Raw genomic sequence first — 15,720 nt, 5'->3', positions numbered from 1 at the left:
AGAGAGAGACAGAGAGACCTGCTGCCCTAGAGACATTGCTGCTCTGAGAGTGGAAAAGATCTTTTCCTTCTTCCCTCCTGGACTTTTATTTGGAGGGGAGAAGAGATTTGATCCATTGTAAATACTTTTATGTCATGGTAGAGATAGCTAAGATTGTATATAATGTATTGTAGTATTTATTTGTACAGTCATTGTAATATATTCCCTTCTCCCCATTTTGAGTCTCGTGTGGTGTCTGGAAAAACCATCTCACACTGGGTTGAGATGTGGGAGGGGGCTTGGACTAGGGAATTGGATTTTTGGAGTTCTCAAACCATGACACCTGTACATTCCTCTTGTGCTCATTTTGCCTTAGATTAGCCATGTCCCTCAGGATACCAACGAGACAGAAAAGCTACGTATTTGGAATAGTTTTGTCAGCATTGTCTGGAGCAGAGCTCTAAATGAATGGAAGGGGACTTAGTACTCTCCTCTGTTCAGGTGCATAAGGTGGGGACTAGAATGAGTGATGCCCTGACTGCCCCTGAAGGGTTTTTTTGGCTCCTTTTTTCTGGGAGATAGACAGCCCCCAGCTGTCTGGTTCCACAAATGTGGGGGAAAACACCACTGGAAAAGGGGTAAGTGGTTCATTTTGAAAGACATAATTGATAAAGTTAGGGATTAGGTTGCCCCACCCATGATGAAATCTAAGGGAAAAAGTTTAGCTGAAAACTGTAGGTTTATTCATCTATTTGTGGTTGGTATTTCTTAGAATTAAGTGATTGCAATACAGGGGCTTTTGTTTAATTTTTTATTTGGTTAAATATGCAGTCAAGGTTATTCAAGCTCAGTGATGAGTTTCATTAAATAGAAGTGCATGAAGGGTTAATACCTCATCCTTGCAGTTTGGAATGACATTTGAGTATGAAAAGCAAGATTCATTTAAATGTGAACCTTTTCAAATTATATTTTCTGTGAACTGGTGCCAACTCGATTACAGAAACTGCTTTTGTACTGATCTGGTTAGTAAGCTGCCTGTTTGTTTTAAATCTAATACAAATGCTTAAATTTAGTGACATGCATATATTGCATATATTCATTTGCTTTAAGTATTGGGGATTCTGTCATTCTGAAACAGTATTTTCTAGGAAATATTGTTAAGAAATTAAAAATGACCTTTACTTAAGAACTCTTTAGAGGGGTTACACACAGACGGAATATGCAAAACTGAATTAATATTTTTAATAAGCTGAAGGATCTTACTGTTGGCCCCTATAAAGGACTAAACTTCATTTAGTCTCTCCTCTTTATATCTCTAGAGTAATGGGAAATAGCTGAACTGGTAATGAGCGTCAAAGTCACCATAAAAATTCTGATATCTATTTCCCTACGTGAAGGATCAGTGATTCTGTGGCTTGCTCATTCCCAGTTTGGTAAGTTGTATAGTCCTCATGATGTTCATTTCTGCTGCTGTGGGTCACATTCAGAGCGACACTGGCAGTGGAGCAGCTGGATGGTATCTGGATGTGGTAAGAGCTCACCTAGCAATGCCATGCCAGGTGACACATCTGTGTGTTCACCACAGGAAAAAAATGACCTCTCTACACAGTCTTGTCAGTAAACAAAAATGATGAGGGTATCATTCACATGGAATTAAAAAAAAAAGGCTTCATAAAAAAAAGAAGGCATACGAACTTCAATCTTTCTTTCAAACCCTTTCTAAAGGAAGCAAAGAAATACTTTTAAATAACATAAATAATTAAAAAACCCTTTGTTGTTTCTCAGTAACAAATACATCAATAACCTGTAACTAAGTCAGGCTTAGTTGTCTTATGCCTTCCAGTGTATAAAGAATATTAAAAATATTTGAGCTTCCAAAAGCCATGGGTCCTGGAAATCTTCTGTTTCACTCTGGAGCTGACAAGACTCAGTGAGAATTCTCATCCAGAAAATTGTATACAGTTATGTTTTACATAGGAGTTCCCTGAATAGTGAATTGCTTTTCCTGAAAATACCAATTGTTGAAAATGTGTGATATGAGATGAGGATGGTCTTTGAGTAATCATTGCATAGATGTGATGGAAAGAGGTGCATACAGACATCCTGTATTCCTTACTTCAGCCTACCATTGCAGTGGTTGTACCAGTAAAGGGGTGTAGAAATAGCTTTTCTTGAACTTTGCATTTAAATGCAAATATAGCACAAAATCTTTTCTCCAAAGGGTTAGGTTCATATTTCTGTGAACTGCTTAACTCCAATTTCCTTATTCAGAATTTCTTTGCTAGAAATAAAGTGGATTCCATCAACAAGCTGAGATATAAATCTTGAATGACTGAGGCCTTTGGGAACTGGTTGGAATAATAGATTGAATGTCATCTGTGTATGCAAAGTTGACAGAATCTGTCAGTCTTCAGGAAAGCTTTGAGGTGTGTGTGTGTTTATATACCTGTGTGTCTAAGGTGACTGTGCTGGGACAGTTCTTAGCTTAAGCGACAGCATATTTGGATCATTAATCTGACCCCTCATTCTGTCAGATTTCAAGGCAATTGACGGAATGTTCCTTTTGAAAAGAGCTGGAGTAGTTTAAATATCTTGGGAGCCACTAATCCCATGCAGAAAGCATTTGCTTCCATAAAACACTCATCTGGGTGTGCCTTCACGAACTGCAATGCCCAAATCTTCATTTTCTTTACAGCTTTTTGACTTAATTTGACTGCACTGGTGCAGATAAGCACTTCTGACTTTCCATTTTGCCAGCTGAGTTTTGTGGGTTTTAACTTCCAGCTCAGGTGTGGTAATGCCCAGCTGTAAGTGATAGCACGGCTAGTCCCTCTTGTATGCCTGGGAAAAAGGTTTCTATCTGCGCCCTGAGTAAATATGGGAATCAGAAATGTTGTGGCAGGGAACACCTACCTGATCAAAACACTTTGTTGCCTCTTTGCACACTTTAACTCCTTTTCTCTCTCTTTCATCCGTAGCTGTGCCATCTGACCTGAACCAGCCAGCTTCCCTTATCCCTGATTTTCTGACGGCTTGTTGCCATTTGAATTCACCTAGTAATTGATTATATTATGTTGGAGTGATGGATAGTTGTAGGTAGGGGAAAAGCCTGTAGACATTTGTTACTGCTTTCATAGTTAGCATCCAAGGACAGGCTTCTGCAACCTTCCCTGGAGCCCCTGCAAGGGCTTCTCTGAGAACTGATGAAGGAGCTCCCTCCTTCCAACAGAGAATATTTGCAGGGGAACTTCCTCATTCTCCAAATAAAAATAAAATTCTTTAAAAAGAGCAAATAAATAGATTTTATATTATTAACCTTGTCTTCTTCACCAGGTTTATTTTGAAGTAACGTTTCTCTGTAATTCAACCCCCTCAATATATTGTGGTTCATCATTCTCAAGAGAATTACTTAATTCATTGCAGCTTTTAACATTGAATTTCTCACACAAAGGAGATGTCAAATGTATTGTCTTTTCTGTATTATGTTATTTAGCTTTATGAATAAGTCGAAAGGTAGAATGATCATCTTTGTCACCCTAGAACAGAAGAAGAACTTGCAAAGAAAGAAATAGAAAAGTAGGTAATTTTCAAATTTTTTTGCATTGCTAACAATTCATAATATATTAATGACAATCCTCAGATGCACCACTGTTCTTAAACTTCAGGTTTGCATGTTTTTATAATTCCAGAGCACATCAAAGGACTATTAGAGTGCAGTTTACTATCTGAACATTAGCACAAGAACAGGAATCTTGTGGAATCTAGAGGAAAGTCCTGATTCATTCACTACATCTTAGCTCAACAACTCATACTATCCCTCAGATACTGAAGAGTTTCCCACAGCTGGTAGACAGCAAACCCAGACAGAACTCCACAGACATTGATCGTTTATTTCATTGCAAAGTTAGCTTCTGTGGTTTAAATTGGCATTGATTTGAACCAACCTGACAAAATTTGCAGTGAAGTAAATTATGGATTTTCATCTCTGCAGCTTCTAAGCTTGTCTGTAAAAAGAGGGCAGGTGGGAAAGAGTAACTCTTCTGGAATTAGTCTTTTTCTGTGAAATGGTTGGGTCTAAACTGTCCCATGGGAGTGTGTCAAGATCTTGCTCTCCCAGAGGATGAGTGAGCTCATGGGCCCTTACACTCAAGTGTCTGCTCCACAGAGATGGAGTCAAATCATGCTACACGTCCCTCATTTTAGACCTACCTCCAAAAATTTGAGGCGTATACTGGAACAGAAAGTGAACCAAAATGTTGTTGTACATACTTTCCAAAAAGGAGTATTTTTATGTTTAAATTTTCATTCTGAATGCACATTCTTAAAATAATTAAGAATTGTAAAGTTTTTGCAAGCATTTTGGGTGCAAGGAGCAAGTATTGTACTTAATTGCTTGGGTTTTGCTTTTTATTTAGCCCAGAAAATACATTACTGTTGCTTTCTAACCACCTATTTTTAGTGTTCAGTATCTGACTTGCTAAAGACAAAGGCAAAAAGTCTTAATGAATTTGCTGAATGCCACCACCTTTTTAGAGGTTATGGAAACAATAAGGTCTGTTAAGAAAAGGATATTTTTGTACAACTTTTCAACCATCTTAAGAAATAGTGAAAGAAAATAATCAGCTTCTAAATTAGAGCAAATATTTGAAACAAGATTCATAACTCGGATTTCACTATTGCTCAGTTACACAAAGCGCCTAAAAATTTAATACTAAGGATTAAAATTCTTAAAGGATTAAGTTAACAATATAAAGCATCTTACCTGAAGGATATCAAACATCTAAAAAAAATTACTAATAGGTAAATCAGAGAACTGGCTGTTCTCTTACCTAGTCTGTTGGTATTCTCGAAGGAGGCAATCATTATGTAATCATTTTCTTGAGGCAGACAGCATCATCAACCACTTTTTTATGAATTTTATGACATGCTAATTTCCCATCTGTCCCAAGTAATATAGACTCTACACTTTAGTTCATTCACCATAGTTTAACAGCAAAATTGCAAGAACTAAATGTCTGTTCAGTCCTTCTGAAGGTTAGGTATAGATGAAAATGTTCATGTCGTTTGGATTGGATGGATCATTCTCTCTCAAACATATCTCTAGCATTTGTTATCTATTCCTTCATGTTGACAGTCATCAACAAAAAAGCACTTTCTTGTTCTGGAAATCCAGGCCCAAACGCTTACAGGATTTGTAATACTTATCCTTAGCAACTTCAGCAGGTGCAAACAGATGGCTGACATTTCTGTTAGGCCATAAAATGCAGAATACTACTGTCCTGCTATGCCTAACTGGAATCAATTAAGGATGAAGCAGGATATCAGGCTATGAATCACAAGTCATTTGTTTCCTGTAAATTGCATAGTTTGTAGTTTTTTTTTTTTTTAATGCTTCATTTCATGGAAGCCTCAGGGGTGGCAGGAAAAGCAGCAAAAGAGGGAGGTAAGTACGTACACGAAGCAGTTTGAACTTAAATTGCAAAGTGAGCTTCCCTGAGAAGAAAAATCTCTGAGAACAAAGCTAGTTTTGGAGGTTATTGCCATATGCCAACTCTGATGTCATGCCGCTCCTCGTTTGACCTCCTGAACTCCTTTCTAAAATGTGCTGGATCAATTACTTATGCTGTGCTTATATTGCTAAACCAGGACCAAAACAAGTAATGATAACCTTTCTTGAATTATCTTTCTGAGCTTGATCCTTTCACTAACAGTCTAAAAATAGTTGTATCAGGACAACTAATGCATGCAGAAATCTGCAGCAGAAGTAGCTTCAAGGGACATTTAAGAGCTTTTTAGCTAGCTTTGGGGACTCAGAGTCTAATATTTAGACAGAATGAAATTGCTGTAAACAGAGGCAACTGAGTGGAAAAAGGACAGAGGGCAGAAAAAACTTTGAATGTGAAATGAAAAATTAAAACAAAGAGGAAAAGATTATTAAGAATGAAAAAATACCTCTGTTTTTCTTCCTAGTTATGATTTGTATAGTGAAATGTAAGAGGAAGGTGTAAATACGATAATAGACATTTCATTTCACATCATGCTCCTGTTTTATGTCTTCAGTTTTCTCTGAGTCAATCACAGCCCTTTGCTAATTACTGCCACAACAGTGAATAAATGGCAAAGGGAAATAAGCAACATTTGTGTATAGGGTGAGTGTAGTGACATTATCTCAAAAGAATGAGTTGATGTGGCAATGTTTTAAATATGAGCTGGCAACTGCTAGTGAGCTTGCACTGCCTGTTTTTAACCTTTAATTTGTGAGAATGCTGTGAATAAAGATTAACTTCCTTTACTTAATATTTATTTTTTCAGTGCCTTCAAATTGGAGCTGTCATCATTAATGTTTTGAAAAGCGGTTCAGTTTTCCAGGGCTTTCTGTAGGTTCCTGTTTGTCACATAATTCACTCTTCCAGTGTGAAAAAATGGAAGACCAATGGAGGCCTTTTTTCACATTATCTGAGCAAGGAGGATTTCATAGTCTAGGAGATTCAGGATAAAACAAAAATTCACAGATGTTCATATTCAAAGACTATTGACATACCTTTCAGACAGCCTTGGGCTACCTCAGGCTCTGACTTCTGTTAGTGAACCTCCAAAATATGTCAGGAGAAGAACACACTGAATACAGAGGAAGTGATCAAACCCATAGAAGTTTGTGCTGTGCACAAGTGTTCAGATCTATATTTGCCAAACTTCCTGTAAAGCAAAGAAATTCTACTAAATGTTCTCACTTGATTTCTCCACTCCCACCCTTCCTGTGCCTCAAACCACAGGATTTATGGAGCTTGGGAAGTGCATCTGTGATGTAAAAAACATAAGTTTAATGGCTGACCGAATCTTTGCAACCTAAAAGAGCAGCTCAGCCCCATAAATGTAACAGATCAGAGTTCTCTAGTTTTCTCAGTATCCCTTTAATAATCCTGTATTAACTCCAATTTGCCATTCACTGGTGTAGGGTATAGAAGCCTGATTTGCCACCCACCCACTTATTCATTGACATAAGTATTATAATTTTCAGGTTAATCGTTAAATGTCATTGTTTTTCCCTAACTGCCATGGCTACCCAAGAGAGGAATGTTTAAAATTTTTATATTCAACAGGGAAAATGTTAAAAATGAGCAAAAAACCAGATTTGTTCGAAGTATCTTTTTGTTTTGAGACAAAGGAAAAAATCAGTTATTTGTACAAGCAAGGAATGTTTGCTTTCCCATGATTTCCTTACAAAATAAATAAAATATGACAAATAAAAGTGAGTCTGTATAAGCAACTTGTTCAAGTCAATATTCAGAGAGAAAAAATCATGTTTTATGGTGTGTGTGAATTGATTTCAGTTAAAACCAAGGACTCTTTGCATATTCCCAAGTAGGAACACCACATATGGTCTCAGTATATAGCTTCCATGCTGTTAAAAAAATAATCCAACTTTTTTCTATAATCTTTTTTTAGGATAAAAAGATAGTAAACTGTTGAAGTTACATTTGTCAAAGCTTAATTCGATGTTGGAAGCACACAATGATAACATAAAATGAGTTGCAAAGAATACATATAGAGACTGATAGTCTGCCTCTCATGAATGCTTTTAAATATGCATTTCCATTTACTTTCTCCAAAGTTAGAACAAGAATAAAAATAAAGCAATTAATTCTTACTAGGTGGGCAGCTTTTGCAATGGAATTTGGAAGTAATTTTTGTGATGGAACTGGCAAGATACACACCTGAGATGACAGGAAGACACTGAGGAGTTATACCACCTTCCTTGGGTATTTGCTACACCTTTTACTGGTAACACAGTGAATAGAAATATAATTCTGACAATAATTAACTGAGAATGTGTGCATCATTGGAGAGACAAGGGAATATGTTTCCCAAAAATTTGTCAATGAAAGTGATTTTTAAAGCTCTGTCATGAGTACTGGATTTAAACACTGAAAAGGTAGCTGGGACATCTGAACATTTCAGAAAGTGAGAGAGCCACTATTAAAAAAAGGCTAGTTAGAGTGGCTAAGAATCAGCCTGGTGGGTACAGCAGACTGGAGGGATTTCCTGAGGGTCATTTCAACACTTTGACAGTGCATTCACTGTGCTCTAGAGGTATTGTCAGAGTCAGAAACCTTCTAAAGCAACTCTTTGCTACAAATGAGTACATAATAAACTACTGTCCATTAGATGTGTTCAAACTGTGACAAAAAGCACAATGATGTGATATTTATATTCTATTTTCACAAGAGAGAGTGAAGATATTTATGAATGATTACTAAGTCGAATACTCATAAAAGTTCTCACAAAAGGCTTCTAATTTCTCAAGACTTGCCACAAAGTAGGGATGCCACATCCCTCCAGAGTGAGAGAAAGGTAGTAAGCTGAAAGCTGAATTGGGTTGTCCATGGGGAGCACACTACCTGTCTCTCTTGAAAGTGGAGGTGGCTCTCATGGGCATCCTGGTTCTTTGGGAGTCAGCTTGACTATGTGCTGGACACTTATCCAAGTGCTGCTTTGACTGAGATTACTAAATACTTGAGACTTGTAGTCTCAAACATGAAGTTGTAGAAACTGTGACATAAATCTAGTGAAAGAGTAATAAATTTCTGATGTGAATCACAGATTTAAATTCTATCGATACTGTAGGAAAAAAGGAGATTTAAATGGTACTTGGGAGATAGAAAACTCTCAGGTGTCTGCAGATGTGTTAGGGAGAAAGAAGAGAGCTAAAGAGGAGGGAAGAGATCATTCTGGATATTGGTGATGATTGAAGGAAAGAAAGGAAAGAAAGCAAGACTGAAGGCTAAATCAAAGAGAGATTAACAATCCAAAACTTAACTAGCCACAAATGACTACAGCAGATCGGGTGAATAGAGGAGAAATTAGAAGACAACAACAGAGATTGAAAAAAGTGTTTGATGTCACTGACAGCAAAAAAAAGGCTGAGATCCTGACGTGCAGAAAAGCGAGTGCCAGAGAGATGAAAGAATGCGATGAAGCACATGAAAATAAAAACCTGTTAAAAGGCATTTGTTCGAAACGTAAGAGAGAACTATCTCCAGTAAAACTCAACCATCTTCACTCAAAATTAAAAGCTGAAAGCACTGAAAAGCAGCAAGTCCAAGTAATGTACTAGTAATATTTCCTAAGTGAGTGGAGAGGTTGTTTCTGACTCCATTGAAATTTGGCAATGGACACTTGATTTTTGTGTACAGTCCACAAAAAGAATTCTCTTACTTGACGTATTCAACTGAATAGATCTATGATTTTTCCTCTTTTAGGAATTCCTATTGTATTGCACAGTATAAAATTATACAAAAAATAAGAATTAAGACAAGAATATATGTAACAAAATATGAAAACATGAGTAAGAATTCAAGGTAGTGTATATTCAGTTTAGGTTTTGTCACAGTAGTGAAAAAGACAGGGAGCAGAGTAATGTTAGATGTGGGAAAGGAAACATGAACAGGTTGAAACCAGACAGCTAGATCAACCATAAGCAATTCATAGCTGTATGAGCTACCTTAGATAGGATAAAACAACCTTAATTAAAAGTAACTACATTTACTTTGGATTTATAGCTAGTAAATTAGTAATATATGCTAATATGCTAATATGTGTGCTAATATATACTAATATGTTACCATTCAAATAGCAGCTCATTCACCTTGCTATCTTCAGCTAAATGTCATCCTTTGCTTTAATACATTCTTGTCACATATTACTGTATCAGACACTGCAATAATACCCAAATGTTTGGTAGATTCTGTGTTCTATCAATGCAGAATTTCTGTGTTCTTACATGTTTCTGTTTGGGGTTTTTTTGCCTTTTCATGTACAATGATAACTTCATGATAAATTCAACCTACATTCATGTGCAATGATAAATTCATTCTCAATCTACTCTGATGCTTTCCATTTTTTAAATAGACGTTAGGCTTACAGGCTGTTATTCCCAGCATCTTTAGGTCTCTTTCTGAACATCAGCAGTACTGCTGAGATCCTTCAGTGGCAGGGTAGATTTGTTTGAGATACTCATCACTGGACCTGCAGTCCTATGCACCAGTTCTCTCAGAATTGCTGGCTTGAGATTTTTCTGTTCCTTTACCTCAGTACATTCAACTACTTACATTATTATTCTTTTTATCACGGTAATTTCCATAACTTTGTTCCCACTGTCTCTCGTGCTCTTGTCCCTAGCTCAGTTTCCCACACTGAAAACTGAAGCAACATATTCATTCATTTCAAGAGTACACAAACCTCTCTGCACAGATCCTGACAGTGGAAGGTCCAGTGTTATATGTTATCCCTCTTTGCCTCTTACAGTCTTTCATAACATTAGCTTCCAATAAATTCTCCACCATCACTTTGTGCTTTAATTTTTCTATTCAGGCACACAGTTCAGTACTCCACTTTGTTGGAACTCATCTTCCAACATCTCTGGTACTCTAACTCTGTTACTTGCAGCCTGACGCATTTCACTGTTAATTCTGTTTCATCATTTTGCTCCCTAGGTACCTGTGACTTATATAAAAACTTTACTAACTTGTTTATATTATGGTAGTTTTTCTCTCTCTGTTTCATTAATATGTTTTCTAGCTTTCAGTGATGACATACGTGCCATTTTCTATGGCAAAGGAAAATAACAGGAATTTGGGGGGGGGACATAGCTTTGCTAGTCAGTTTGGGTCAGTGTCAACAGCCTCCAGTTTCTCTAGTTCATTTATGTGGAATTTGAATCCACATGATTTCTGCTGTCAACTCTTTGGAGCAGGTGATTTGATTTCCCGTATGATTTCTGCTAAGATGTTTTTAACAGATTTTTTTTTCCTTCAGCATAAGAAGAATTATCTACTGGTTTCTGTTAATGCTCATTTTCAAATTATGGACTGCATTTTGATTCAATCTGTGCCAAACTATGTTTATTTGATATAAAATAATATTTTGCACTTTGGTAGTATCTTCTGCTTGAGCAAGTTAACTTGCTTTACAAATATTAATTAAGCTTCCCAAAGCCTTTTATGATTGCAAAAATGTAAATTATTTAAGGTAGCACATGGGTTAAAGTAGACAGAGAAGCCACAGAAGAGCTGCCTCTAAAATTCAGTTCTCTGATTTATCTGCAAGAAGTTATTTGCTCTCTGGTTTAACTTGGCATAGCTGGGTTAATGTCCCTCAGTCCACACCACTGTCAGTGCTTGGGTTATCAGCTGAGGGGAATTTCATATTAAAGGATTTATGTGTAAATTATTTCTGAAAGGTTTGTTAAGCTTTCTCTTAAGATCAGATTTATTCATTATCCATATCTGAGTGCTCCTGTCTTTATTAGATGGTTTTGCCCTCGCTCCTAGGAAACAGTACCAGAACCTGGAAGTTTCCAAAGTCTCTGGATGTACAGATTTGAGCTGTAAATGCATAAAGGAAAAATCTTCACCTCATAGTTATAATCTAGAAACCATTCTTAAAAAAAAAATGTTACAGGAAATTATAAAATTTGGATAACCCATACATGGAATTCTGCAAATGATTCAAATGAGCAAACTGTCTGCTGCATGTAACAGTTTTCTCCTCCCTTTCCACATACAAAGCTCTGCTCCTCTGAACTGGTAGATAAAAACCCAAGCAAACCTTTGTGAATCCATAGCCCTGTTCTTGAGCATCTTCTCATGATGAAAAGCTTTTACTTCTTGGATACTTAATTATCCAATTGAAAGTCTGTATAAGCCAAAATAATAGATTGCAGCATTCATGGCAGGTGAGTGTTTGTGTTCTTCTTTTCATTGATTTTTTTTCATGTAAAAGTGATAAAGTCGATATAGTAAAAATATACCTGTGATGACACATCCTGGAATGAAAAATAAAACCAAGTTAAGAGCAAAATAAAAATCTTATCATGCTGATGGAACTGTACACCAGGTAAAACACATTAATGTACTTTGAAGATTATGCTAGGACTCAGAATATGCTTTCCCTCTGAAAATAAGAGGGGGAAATGTCAGTCATGTAATTTTTTCAAAGATATATGTAAAGGATTTTGGTCTACGAAAAATTTAGATGAGAGCACCTAGTGAGCTTTATTACCTTCAGATTTATGCAGATGGTGAGTGGGTTTATTTCAGAGTGAAGACTTACATGCCAAAAGTTCTCATACATCCTGGTTTTGGCACTTAGGAGCTTTTTTGGGATATGGCTCTTATGGCAGGAATATAAAAGTCTTGCTCATGTTGCATCTCAAACTACTGCACCAGGCTTTCACCTCTTTTCTGTTTTGTACATAATGTGAGCAATTTCACTCATTCGGTGGTATTTGGCTGTGCTTTCCTGTTTCTGGATATTTACCTTCCACCATTTCTGGTCTCAGTTAAGACCACTGTTTGTGCTCTTAATGAATTTAGATCAAATTTTTTGAAGTGAGGTGCTGCTCACTGTGAGTAGGAGCATCACAAACTGGTTCATGTGGTGCATAAGTCATCAGAATATTTTGAAAAATCAAGAAAGTAGCTCCACGGTTATGCAAAAAAAAAACAAACCACCAAAACCAAAACTACATAGAAATGTTTTGCATCTCTGAATTGTTTTTCTTACTAAGGAGTCACCTTTTGCCTATTTATGAATTTTTGTTTTGCTCTCAGGCATTTATTTTTCTCCGTTCTAGTCCAGTTGTTTGGGAAATAATTTCACAAAGGTTTTCTGCAGAAGAATAATTAGTAAGAAATGCATTAAGAGATTACATATGGAACATACATAGACATTTTCGACCCATGTTTAAGTTTCTTGTGTCTCTCAGAGCGTGTCACCTACATCTGATTAAGGAGGTTTATTTGTCTCACATCTTGTGTCCCCTACTATACTGACTTCACTGTGTAGTTAGTGGGTGATCTACTCTGCTGATAATCAGTGGAGGAAGAAGGCTGCATACTGAGAATTAGTTTCCTCTTCAGATTTGTCATTTAGCAGAAGACGGATTTATTATCGACAGCCTTTTGGTAACACTAGAATTGAAAAATAAATGTCTATGCTTCATTGCTTTGTCTTTAATACCTCTTCAGAATCTCTGTAATGTATTCCAATCTTATATATACTTGGTGGTATATTTCTTTAAACATCTATTTACTTGTTTCACCTGGCATTTTTTGACCTCAGTACTTCCATTTTATGGTTGTTGTTATGTAGATACAGAAAAGATTTGTCCTTTGGGTTTGTGGATGGAATTGGTGCAGATCATCCAGAAGTCCGTAGCATCAATAATACAATCACATCCCCATAAAGCACAGTATTGGTTTCTTCAGTGTGTCATAATTTGGATACATTTAGATAATAATGTATTTGCTCATCTTGAAGTATAAAAATAATAAATACTGTGAAATCTTAAGATGAGAGTCTGTGAACCTGAAAATAAAAAGAGAGGCTTTGTTTTACATATGGTATATTTCTGTTGTTTGGATGGTTTTCCAGATAACCATCTGTAACAGAGAAAAGATGGCAAGCAAACTGATTTCTCATATTTGGTTGCCAAGATTCATTAATATCTGCTTAGTATGGCACGTTGCCTAATCAGAGGCTGGTTGGACTCTCCATCACAGGTTTCAAATAATGTTTTAAGAGCCTGCCTTTGGGCAGGCCCTTTGGCATCAACCTAACAAATTTCTGCACATATGATTAAACTTTGTGTAGAACTGTACCTGCTAAAAAGAGAGAAAGAAAGAAAAATTAAAACAAGGAAGCAGGTGAGGAAAAGGGAAAGGACTAACAAGACAATGTAAGTGAACACAAAGCCAGTTCTGACTGCCAGCAAAAGCATAGTGCCTCCAGTCAGGAGAAATCTAGGGAGATTATTTGGGCTAGAATACAAAAGTGTGGGTAACAGGTGATAATAAACAATAGCACCAGGAGAGACCAAAATCAATCACCTGAAATTAGGGCACATGTTACCCAGTAAACTTAGTAAGTGAATAAGGTACTCCAGATGCTTGATCCAAACTCTGCTGAAGTCAGTGTCAAGTTTCCCCAGTAACTTCAGGACACTTCATGTTCCCTAGTACCTTCTACACAGAAGGAATCTATCTATGTATAGTTGTATCTAAGAAGAACAAACTCTCAACATCATCCATAAAATTCAAGGGATCTAGCAAAGACCAAAAATATAAATAATAGTAAAGATCTAATATAAAAAGTCTTATTAACTTTATCAACCTACTTTATTGACTTTATTAACAAAATAAATATACTGATCTGTACATAATTGTATATAATTATACTTGTATAATGCTTTCTTCATTTTTTTTACTTAGATTGTGGCCCATTTTAATAAATCTCCTCTTCATTTGTCTGTTTGTAGAGATCTCCTTGATCTTCTTAAGGAGATTAATCAACTGAAATTGGTATGGCCTCTGTGAGAGATATCTGATAATAATTACTATTTCTGTAGTTATTTTTGCCTCATATAATAGTATGTAATTCCTGTTACATACTAATAAAGATTGCTATATTAGCACTATTTTGATATTATGATGGGAAAATAATTATGTGCATCCTTTCAATTAAGGTGATTATTTTTTTTGCTGGGGGGGGAGCATTTCAGCAGAAAATACAAAATGAAGGCTGGATGGGAAAAAAGAATGAAATTTTCAACTCTGCATTCTGAAGATGTTAAATCCAAATGGAGAACATGTTATAGTTTGAAAGACTTTCTATAATGTTTACTATGTCTTATTTTCTTTTAGTTTATCCCAAACAGCCTTCAGAAGTCATGCAAGAAATCACATATTTTCATTTAAGGGGGCTGATTCCTTATGATTGTGCTGCAACAATTCCTATATTGCTTTTCCAACAATTTCACCCCTGACTTGTGCAAGAATCAGAATTGATAATATACAACGGATTATCAAAGAGGTAAAGAGGCAGTGAGGCACCTCAGCTTTCAGGGATGGCTTTGAGCTTTCAGAAAAACCTAAGCTTTTTATCATCCTTGGGATCTCACAACAGCACTAATAACAACAACAAAGCAACAAAAACCCTAACCTGACCAACCACATAAGGGCAGTTTTTTCCTTCTTAGTGGCTTGAAAGCACCACCTTTGACACCTTTTGTCACCTTTTGACATCACTGAAGCAATTAAAAATTGTCATCTGTCAATATTTGATGGTTTACTCCTTTTGATCACTCCTCAAGTGCAGATGATTGTCTCTGACCTTCAACATCCATTCCTTTCATATCCATTCCAGTGCTTAAGAAAACTCCTGTACTTAGCCTGTCCTAACACTTATACTTCGCTTGTAGTAAACAATGATGAAAAATCACTAAAGCAATCCTTTTGTTCACTGCAGTGACATTTCCTCTAATTAAATTTTCATCTCTGAAGGTATTTGGGCCTCTCTAGTCCATCTGGGATATGTTTGCCCTGAGCATTGCCTCAGGCCAAATGTATTTTTGTTGATACGCTGAACAGCACGCTGTCCTCAGTGACTGTGGGTATTCCCCACTGGTGGTTTATTTAGAAGATTATTTTACCAGTTTCAAAGTACTTTTTCTGAAGTCTTTCTTTTTCTTTTTTTTTTTTTTTCTGAAGAGAAGCGAGTGCTGAGTGCCCCCCCGATGCCCTCTCCTCTGTAAATCCCTGTGATGTTGTGTTTATTTCAAGGCATCTTTTCAACAGGCTGTATGTTGTCATAGGATGTGATAGAGGGGACCACGCTTCCAAAGAGGTCAAGAGCCACTTGAGGGACTTTTTCTTCATAATATTTTTGTGTGGTTTGAGCATC

The 15,720-nt window shown here is 36.5% G+C and overlaps 1 long non-coding RNA gene across 2 annotated transcripts in view; it reads left to right on the top strand.

The window, feature by feature from the left end:
- LOC116786107 overlaps positions 1-15,720 on the top strand; it is a 30,185-nt gene that overhangs the window by 10,847 nt on the left and 3,618 nt on the right. Inside the window, exon 1 of one of the 2 annotated variants that reach the window (XR_004356821.1) lies at positions 5,390-5,422. The exons of the other annotated variant lie outside the window; for it this stretch is intronic. This is a non-coding gene — a long non-coding RNA (uncharacterized LOC116786107). Of the gene's footprint in view, positions 1-5,389; positions 5,423-15,720 lie in introns of those variants that run through there. 2 annotated transcript variants of the gene reach the window in all.

This window comes from Chiroxiphia lanceolata, chromosome 4, assembly GCF_009829145.1.
Source record: "Chiroxiphia lanceolata isolate bChiLan1 chromosome 4, bChiLan1.pri, whole genome shotgun sequence".
Classification (NCBI taxonomy): Eukaryota; Metazoa; Chordata; class Aves; order Passeriformes; family Pipridae; genus Chiroxiphia; species Chiroxiphia lanceolata.
Note: the sequence above shows the minus strand (reverse complement) of the source record. Positions and strands in the feature narration are given on the sequence as shown.